This window comes from Schistocerca americana, chromosome 1, assembly GCF_021461395.2.
Source record: "Schistocerca americana isolate TAMUIC-IGC-003095 chromosome 1, iqSchAmer2.1, whole genome shotgun sequence".
NCBI lineage: Eukaryota > Metazoa > Arthropoda > Insecta > Orthoptera > Acrididae > Schistocerca > Schistocerca americana.
Window position 1 is genome coordinate 342,118,167 of NC_060119.1, and position 10,781 is coordinate 342,128,947.

At 43.2% G+C, this 10,781-nt stretch overlaps 1 pseudogene; it reads left to right on the forward strand.

The window, feature by feature from the left end:
* The first annotated feature begins 1,393 nt into the window (after window positions 1-1,393).
* On the forward strand, window positions 1,394-9,541 carry LOC124548380 (annotated as a pseudogene).
* The last annotated feature ends 1,240 nt before the right edge of the window (window positions 9,542-10,781 follow it).

The window sequence follows — 10,781 nt, forward strand, 5'->3', positions numbered from 1 at the left end:
GCGGCAGTATAATGTACACAAGGTATAAAAGGGCTGTGCATTGGAGGTGGTGTCATTTGTACTCAGGTGATTCATGTGAGAAGGCTTGAGACAGGGAATGGTAGATGGAGCTATAAGCATGGGACACTGCATTTCTGAAATAGTTAGGGAATTCAGTATTCCGAGATCTATACTGTCAAGAGTGTGACAGCCAACACTTAACGACTGAGGGGAGCGGCGTCCGTGTACAACTGTCAGTGCTAACAAACAAGCAACATGAAATAACAACAGATATCAGTGTGGGACATACAATGAACCTATGCATTAGGACAGCGCGGCGAAATTTGCTGTTAATCGTCTATGGCAGCAGACGACCACCGCGAGTGCCTTTGCTAACAGCGCGACATCGCCTGCAGTGCTTCTTCTGGCCTCGTGACCTTACCGGTTGGACCCTCGATTACTGGAAAACTGGTAAGAGCTGATGGTGGAACTGGAGTGTGGCGCAGACCTAACGGAGGAATGAACTCAAGTTGACAATAATGCATTGTGCAAGCTAGTAGGGGCTCCCCAATGGTGTGGGCTGTGTTTACATGAAATAGACTGAATCCTGCATGTGTTCTGCTACCTGAAGAACATTTGCACCCATTCGTGGACTTCATGCTCCCAAATAACGATGGAAATTTTATGGATGCCACCAGGGCACAAATGTTCGCGATCGGCTTGAAGAACATTCTGGACAATTCGAACGAATGATTTGACTACCCAGATGACCTGACAGTTGTGTGACGTAATCGGGAGATCAATTCCTCCACAAAATGGTGCAGACGCAACACCTTCGCAATTATGGACACCTACACAGGCAACATGGCTCAATGCCATATTTCTGCAGAGGACTTCCACCGACCTGTAGAGTCGATGCCATGTCGAGTTGCTGCACTGTGCCGGGAAAATGGAGGTAGGACACGATATTAGGAGGTATCCGTGACTTTTATCATATGGGAGAACATATATAATTATGTTTGTACAGAACCCTCGGAGCCCAAGTCCTGCTTGCACTTACCCGTACACCTTTCATTAATATTACAGGCGATAGCGAAATAACTTTCTCCCCAATGTACACACGTCACCTGCCGGAGTGTGCGACATCTGCCGGCCGGATCCATTCTTCTTCTCCTAATCAGCTAAGGAGGGGGCCGCTCGGGACTAGCCGAGCGGTCTAGGGCGCTGCAGTCATGGACTGTGCCGCTGTCCCAGCGGAGGTTCGACTCCTCCCTCGGGCATGGGTGTGTGTGTTTGTCCTTAGGATAATTTAGGTGAAGTAGTGTGTAAACTTAGGGACTGGTGACCTTAGCAGTTATGTCCCATAAGATTTCACGCGCATTTCCTTAGCTAAGGAGGGCCGGGTTGGGGCGTAATGGTGTGGCACTCGCCGGGGTGCGCCCTGATGCTGGCGGCTTCGGTGGCGTGTCTGCTTCAGTGCACCATGCCCTGGCGTCCCACGAGACTCACGCTGCCGCGCACGATGGCTGGAGGCGTGGCTATGCCGGCGGGCACCCCTTGGTTCGTGTCTGGCGGGTAGCGCTGGCCGGAGCACGACCTGGCCGCTTCGCCGCGTCTCTGGCCCCTCCGGACGCCCGACTCGAACCGCATCGTCGAGCAGCTGGTGTTCGTGCCACCGGCCTCCGACGAGCAGCCCAGAATACTAAAGCTGCTGAGATACCACTGAATGGTGCGGTGGCGGCGGCTGCGCGCCGGTCGCGAAGCGTTCTCATACTAGGGACGGCGGTTGTCGCTGAAACAACCCATTTATGTTGGCTTTTTTTCCAACGCCAATTTAACTGGACTGTTAAAACCGCCCAAAATAACCAGATTTTGAAATAATCGACTTTCTATTTTTTATTCCTATTATTTCCTGAGATAACCATAAAAACCGAACAACGAGTGAGATATTTTGAGTCTCTCAGATTCAATTTACAAAGAATCAAAATACTAAATTAAATAGGCAAATAAAAGAAAAACATTGTCCGTCCAGCATTCGCTGCTTTTCTGGTAAGATGATAGTGGTCGAATACTTAAAAGAAAACCTCCTTTATCCTCCTATAGATTCTAATTTTTTGAAACTCTCCAACGAAACTATGCTGTATTTGGACATTACGAGTAGTCAATGCTACAGGGTGGAAACTGAGGTATAACACTATTTTTCGTATTTTGTTGTTCGTTTTCGAAAGTTACGACGGTTGCCCAGAAAGTAATGTACCGCAATTTTTTTTCTTCAACAATTCTTTATTGAACATAATGAGAATTACACACGCGAAAGAATGGTGTTTTATCTACACACCCTGTTTTTCCACGTAATCTCCATCCCGTTCTATGGCCCTCCTACAGCATGAAACAAGGGCGCTTATGCCCTGTCGCGATCAATACTTGTCCCAGTGGCGGAGCCAGTGCTTCTCTGTCTGAATCATTATATAATATTGTCAGATGCAGCGCGAACAGATGAGACGTAATGCGTCTGTCCTCGTGAATGACAACATCAGCTCGCTGAAACACGTTAGGTGTGGCAGCCGTGGATGGTCTCCCCGACCGCTGCAAATCGTGGAGCTTCACCTAACCGCCTTCTGATGACCCCACCCTCCGTGCCGAGCGACTGGCTGTACTTCTGTCGATAGCAGATGCTCCATAGACTTTGCGCAAGCGTTTGTGAATATTACCCACAGTTTCTTTCTCTGCAGTAGCAAATTCAATGACGGCACGTTGCTTGTTAGGTACATCACCTACAGATGCCATTTTGAAACTGTCCTGCATCTACGCTATCTGTTGGAAGAGACGGAAACTTGCTGCGCTCACTCAGGAGCACTTAAAAAAAAACACGTAACGTGTCGCATTCGTAGCCTTGTTTCCGGCTGAGAAAAAAATGCGGTACCTTTCTTTCTGGGCAACTCTCGCACAAGCAGGTAAAGGCATATTACGTAAAAATAGGAACAGATCGCCTACTTTCAATTCTTATTGTAAACAATGACTGTTAGTTTTCTTCTTATATGACGCCACATGTTTGTTGTTGCTCCTCCCATTGGTAATCTTTTAAAAGAAATGGAGCATTCTACTTCACTGGTATGACACTGTGCATACTTACAGGCTAGGGATGGTATGTAACACAACTAATGTGTGATGACGACAGAATGGAAACTACCACATAAACTAGATGGGGCAAGTCTCACAAACTGCTTGTACACGAGTATCATCAACATGGCACGTACAGTAATGCTGTCCCTATTCTTATTGCATTGTCAGCTGCAACAGCCAAAAGACGTGCTTTGTCGGTGCTGCACATTTTATCGATTTTCATCGAGATAAACTTACTCTGCAGTGTTCTACTTCGGCACACCAGTGTAGAAGTATGCACAGAATGGGCTAAGTGAAAAATCCGTGCAATGCGCACGTTTGTTCATGTATAAAAGCCAACTTAGGAATTTTCCCTTCTGTGAGACCGCTTGTACAAGATCGTGTGTTGCTTTGATGTTCCAGATTCGCATAATTTACTGTTCGCGTCGCTGCTTCTGCGTAAACTTCCACTGACTGTATCACTACCTGTTTGTATTGTGATGTATTGTGAAATTTCGAATATCGCGAGTGCCACGATACAATAGTACTGTTATCGTCAACTGTGCGCTTAAAGTAAATTGTGCTCTCTTAAAATTTTTGAGGATACTAGGCCTATCCTCGTTCAAAACAATCTTTCCCTGATTTCAATGTACAACTACGTGAGAAATAGGTTACTTTCAGAACTTCCGGACGCTTACAAAACCATATTTTCGTAAGTTGGTGGTACGAGTGTTTTGGCTATGTAATTTAATTCGTAGAGAATTAGCGTTTGTGGTTCACAGTTCAGCCAAAATATACATGACCTATGACTGTATATGAACGCAAATAAACGTGCGTTTTGAGAATTTTTGGAACCCACCATTATCCTTTGCGTAAGCTACGAGCAATTTGTAGCAAATCGGTGTTTGTGATTTATCTACTGTAGTACATTTTTTTAACAAACTTCTTGTGCTACACCTAGTTTCCTTTTAAAGAGGAGTAGATCTATATGTTATCATTTATCGTAAATTAACTTTGATTTCGAGTTTGCTAATAACTATAAATAACATCAAAACGTTTCACGAAACTAGTAATTGTTACCACAGGTTTTTGTGTTGCCTTAATAGAAATCTCATTTTTTGTATCTGCTTTCATTCTTATGGGAAATTAGCAAAAATTTAGCTCAACAGATTAAAAGATAATCCGCAGGTTTAATTTAAAGTTGTTTGCTCCCTGTCTTATATTGCTTTGCACAAGCCAAAATGCAGCCCCATTGGGAATTCTAGTGACAGCTGCTGTGAAGCTGTGTGTTGGAAGAGCACCAGGAGTCGTTTACCTGTGATACCTGTACCAGAGGTACCTCAAATACTATCCTCTCCTGTGAATCCTCTGCAGACAGTACAGGATCTGTCATTACGCATCCACTTGACTGCGAGTTGCATGTCAGTGTTAAATCCAGGCGTCTTGTACAGGGTAGACGGGCATCAGGGAGGACTCAGGGTGTTGTATCGATCCCCGATACTGGTGGTGCTGTCCTCCACTGGAACTGGAGCTGAGCCAGTGGGACTCACATCAGCTATTCTGGGGAAACATGTTTTGTCCGGTTTCAGGAGGGGGCAAATACAAAAGGGTAAAGGTCTATTAATCATTAGCGGTGCAAACGTATGAAGAATGATGGAACTACTTGGGGAAATGGCAACAAGTGACAGCAAAGGACACCAGGTACACTCAGTGTGTTTGCTTTGGGGCCTCATTCAACACGTTGAAGAGGCTATTCGGGAAGCCATCGAGAGAACATGATGCAAAATACTGCAGCTTGTGACGCACGTCGGAACAAATGATGCCTATCGTCTGGGCTCCGAGATCATTCTTGAGTCATTCCAGTGACTAGGAGAGAAGGTTGAGAAGACCAGTCTTGCACGTCGAGTTTCAACAAAGCTCACAATTTTGCAGCATTGTCCCCAGGACTGGCCATGGCCCTTTGGTTTTGAGTCGAGTGGATGGACTGAACCAGAGATATTGAAGGCTCAGTGACAAGTTACGTTGCGACTTTGTGGACTTGCGCCATAAGGCTAAAAACTGTAGGGTCCTCCTAAATATGTCAAGTGCGCACTACACACCAGAGGATGCTACTCAGATACCTGGTTGTGTGTGGGGTGCACTCAAGGGTGTTTTTAGATTAGGCGACCCTCCATCCAGTTCACACAACGATAGCTGTAGGAAACCCAGAAGTATCCGTGTAAGATCGAAAGAAATTTCTCCCACAGCTGAGAGTATTAAAATCCTAATAGTAAACTGCCGAAGCATTCGCAACTGTTTGATGCGCTCATGAAAAGCAGTGAAACTCACGTAATACTAGGTACAGAAAGCTGGTAGAAACATGATATTAATACCAGTGAGATGTCTGGGGAAAATTTAAGTGCATATCGAAAGGACAGGCAAATGGGAAATGCAGGTGGTGTATTTGTAACAGTAGACGAGAAACCAAATCCACTGAAAAAGAAACTGAAGCGGCATGTGAGAGTGTTTGGGCAAGACTCAGTATCAGGGATGGGCATAAAATGTTAACTGGATCCTTCTATCGCCCACCAGACTCATTTCCTGACATAACCAAAACTTTAGAGAAAACCACAGTTCATTTGCAAGTAAGCTCCCCAGTCATTCTGTAATCATCGGTGGGAACTTAACCATTCAACAATTAATTGGGAAAATTAAAGTTTTGCTAGTGGTGGGCGTGATGAGACATCCTGTGAAACTTTACTAAATGCCTTCTCTGAAAAGTACCTGGAACAGATAAGAATTCCACTCATGATGGAAATATATATATTGGATCTAATGACAACAAATGGACCTGACGTCTTTGAGGATGTCCACATCGACTAGTATCAGTTACCATAACACGTGGTTGTGGCAAAAATGATTAGCAAAGTACAAAGGACAACTAGAACAAGCAGAAAGATATATATTTGCTCAGTAAACTAGATACGAAAATCAGTAGTATCGTATCTCAGTGAGGAACTTGAAACTTTCAGCACAGGTCAGGAGCATGTGGAGGAACTCTCAAGTTTAAGAGAATAGTTGACCACACACTAGATACATATGTGCCCGTAGAACGTTTTATAAAAGGAGAGAACCTCCATGGTATATAGTCACTGTAAAGAAACATCTACAGAAACAGAGATTACTGCACAATAGGTGTAAAACAAAGGGTAGTGCTATACATAGAGATGCTGAATGAAAAGCGTTTGGCTTTCAAGAGAGGAGTGCGTGATACCTTCAGTTATTACCGTAGCAGAATATTGTAAAATGACATTTCACAAAATCGAAAGCAGTTCTGGCGGTATGTAAAGGCTGTTAGTGGCACAAAAGTTAGTGTCCAGTCCCTAGTGAATGAGACAGGAACTGAACTTGAGGGTAGCAAAGCAAAAGCTGAAACGCTTAACTCTGCTTTCAAATGTTCCTTTACAAAGGTAAACCCAGGATAATTGCGCTAATTTAATCATCGTACGATTGGAAAGATAAATGAAGTAAGTATTAGTGTCAGTGGTATTGATAAACAGCTGAAATCGTTAAAATTGAACAAAGCTCCAGGGCACGACGGCATCCTAGTCTGATTCTATACTGGAGTTCCGGCTGAGTTAGCTCATCTTCTATCGTAGATCCCTCGAAGAAAAATCCGTGTCCTGTTCTTGAAAAAAGGCACAGGTCACACCTGTCTACAAGAAGGTTGGTATAAGTGCTCCACAAAACTTCTGTCCAATATCCTTGACATCGATTTGTTGAAGAATGTTAGAACATATTCTGAGCTCAAACATAATCAGGTATGTTGAAGAGAATGACCTCTTCAGTGCCAACCAGCATGGATTTCGAAAACATCGACAATGTGAAACCCAAGTCGCCCTTTTCTCACATGAGATAATGAAAGCCTTTGATGAAGGCAAGCAGGTAGATGCAGTGTTCCTTGATTTCCGAAAAGCATTTGACTCAGTACCACACTTACGCTTATTGTCATAAGTACGATCATATGGTGTTCAGTTGTAATTTGTGACTGGATTCAGGACGTTTTGGTAGGGAGGACACAGCATGTTATCTATGATGGAAAGTCTTCGCCAGATACAGAAGTAACTTCTGGTGTGTCCCAGAAAAGTGTTGCATATTAATGACATTACAGACAATATTGATAGTAAAATCAGACGATACATTTATACTGAAGTTATATCGGAGAGACGCTGCGCAAATTTTCAGATCTTGATCAGATTTCAACGCAGTGCAGAGATTGGCAACTTGAACTAAATCTATAGAAATGTAAAGTAATATATAAGAAACTATCAGCCTCGACTGCGGTAATGAAACCAACCTTTACCTTGGTTTCAGCCCAAGTAATTGAGTCTTCTTCAGAAGATAAACCTGATTCTATAATATGTCTACGAGGGCATGGCCTACATATAAAACTAAAACATCCTGAATAGGCGTAGTCATATTTTAAAAATGCGGTACATAGGTACTAAGGCGAGCGGCTAGTCTCCATGGACGCCGCACCATGCCCTCGGAAACATATTATAGAATCAGGTTTATCTTCTGAAGAAGGCTTAATTACTTGGCATGAAAACTAGGGAAAGGTTGGTTTAATTACCGCAATCGAGGCTGATCGTTTCTTATATATTAGATTATCACGATTGCTGACTGGGCTGCAATGTTGAAAGTACTGAAATGTAAAATCTTGCACTTCACAAAGCGAGAAAACGTAGTATCTTATGACTACAATATCAATGAGTCACTGCTGGGACCAGCCAAGTCAACAAATACCTGGGAGTAAGACTCTGCAGAGACATGAAATGGATTGATCATATAGGTCCAGTCGTGGGTAAAGCAGGTGGTGGACGTCAGGTTATTGATAGAATACTGTGGAAGTGCAATCACTATACAAAAGAAATTGTTTACATATCACTCGTGCGACCGGTTCTAGAATACTATCCAATTGCGTGGGTAACGTACCAGATAGGACTAACAGAGGACGTTGAACGCATACAGAGAAGGGCAGCACGAATGGTCACAAGTTTGTTTAACCCGTGGTAAAGTGTCAAGGAGATACTGAAGGAACTGACCCTTCAAGACAGAAATAAACTATCCCGAGAAAAACTGTTAATAAAGTTTCAAGAACCGGCTTTTAATGATTACTCTAGGGATATACTACAGTCCTCTATATGTCGCTCACATAGGGATCGAGAGGATACGATTAGAATAATTACTGCATGCACAGAGTCATTCAAAAAATCATTTTTCTGCGCTCCATACGCGGACGGAACAGGACGAAACGCTAATAAATGGTGGAATGGGACGTGTCCTCTGCCATGCACCTTAAGCTTGTTTGCAGAATACAGATGTACATGTAGATGCCATGTTTTGTTGCTAGTTTCACTCGATTGTTATTAAAATGACACGGATAAATTTTCCCATTTTCCATAGTAACACAACATTACAAAGCAATAGAAATTTTACGAATAAAAATTACTCATTTTTAGAAAAGGTTTATTTAAAACCCAAAAATTATAGCATTGCTGCTACGGCTAATTGATATTCCGTTTTCTTACCCAGTTATTCGTAAAACATAAAAAACACCTGTTACAACCGACGCTACATAAATACCGAAAAATATAAATAGAAGTTTTAACTGGTCGGTTTTTCCCATAAATATTGGATATTCAGGTGAGCAGACGCACATGCACTACCAGCGGAATAGTGGCCTCGGAAGCAGATGCCATTCTCTTCCACGAGAACTTCGTCAACCTAGGTATCCCACACCCTACCAGAAAGGTGTGGAACTAATATTAAACGGAGTGCCCGGCCCACAGGAAGCCCTCGACGCAAAATGACGTGGTCAACTGGACGGCGACTCACCGGCGCGACAGCGACGTTGTGTCGCTGTCTGGACGCTGGGGCTACTATGACGACCGCGAGTGCCATAAGGCGCAGAACGACCACAGCTACGCCGCCAACATTACCGAGAAGGTCCCCTGGTTCTTCTCCAATTGCAGGGCCCTCGACGAGAGACGCACGCGCTCGAAATGCAGAAGCACATACAGGTCGATATCTCTGGCGCGTGCGGGACCCAAAAGTGCCCGTGCTCCAGTACCAAGAAACGTTTCCAAATGCTCAGTAGGAACTATTAATTCTACTTGGCATTCGAGAACTCGAACTGTAAGGACTACTTTACGGAAAAGTTATACGACAGTGCGCTTAGGACCAATGTTCTGCCTATAGTTGTGGGAGCAAGACCTGAAGACTATGCACGAACTGGTTCACTCCGCTAAGGAACTGGTAGCGTATTTACGTCAATTTGACACATATGATGAGTTGTATGATTCTTATTTCCGTTGGAATGGCATTGGAAAGCTTAGTGCCACATACTTCGTCTGTCGCCTTTGTGCATTACTTCATTATGATTTCCCAGGCATACCGTGATATCAGTCAGTGGTGGTGAAGTGCTAATGGATCTTGGTGTAACGCTGTCAATGAAAAATGAAACCCGAGGAAAGAAGCTGATTTCAAAGCGAACCAGTTTCATATTACTGACTGGTGACATGTCTCCGTGTTAAGTCTGATTTCAAAGCGAACCAGTTTCATATTACTGACTGGTGACATGTCTGCGTGTTAAGTCTTACACTTGGCGTCATAATCAAGCCGTGTACGGACGATTAAACACGATCGGCTCTCATTGTCGCGGATAATATTTCGTCGCTTTTGCCCGTAAGTGCGGTTTGAAATTAAAATAAATAAATTTGCCCCTGATGTTATTAATCAGCAAGACAAATAATAAATAGGTGCAAAGTAGGTTAAATAATGAGTCGCAACAACAATATTTATTATTTCACTGATATACTCTTCATATTCTTCTTCAGGGTGTTGTACCTCTAGCCACTTAACGAACGCTGTGCAGTTCTTAGTTTGAAAATAAGATACTGCAGGTTTCTCTTCTTTGGCTCATCATTCAGCAAATCCTGTGCTGAATCCAGCTATCTGCAATTCCCAGATCTGTGCAGTGAGAAATAGTTTTCACAGCCCACTTTCTGGCCCTCTTGCAGGTCCTGTAATAACTTATTATCCTGTCAACCAGGCCTATGCAATCCTTATTCTTAATGCAGCTACTGGACGGGGAACCTGAATGTATATCCCATCTTTCTTAGACCAGTTTTTACATTTACCAATAGGCTACCTCCCAGTTTTGGTCGGTGCAGTTATTGCCTTTTAGTCATACCATTTTAACAGTAGAAATTAAGTTGGCTTCTCTCATCGTCTGTTCGAAAGATCAATGCTTGAATTGCAGGAATCTAGATGGACTGCTTTGGGTGTTCTTGACGTCGCTATTGCTCCCGAAAATGACTCTATTAACTTACTCCCCACTTGGTTTACAAAAAATAACAAAAATGTATTACATAATGCCATTTAACAACAATCTCACAGGAAGTGTGTTGGAAATTAGCGAAGATAATCACTATCGGTGCTTACGAACCAATGCTCGAAAATGTGGCACCAAGTCCCTGTGTCCATTACAGTGGACATAACTATTTTGTACCCGTAGTTAAAGAAACATGCAGTACTAGCAACACTCATTACACAGCAAAGCCAAATAACCAATAGGTACAGATATTTTATACAGCATGTACGTATTTTCATGAAATAAGTTTCGAAAAATACGCAATAATGAAGAATGCACTTTTAAT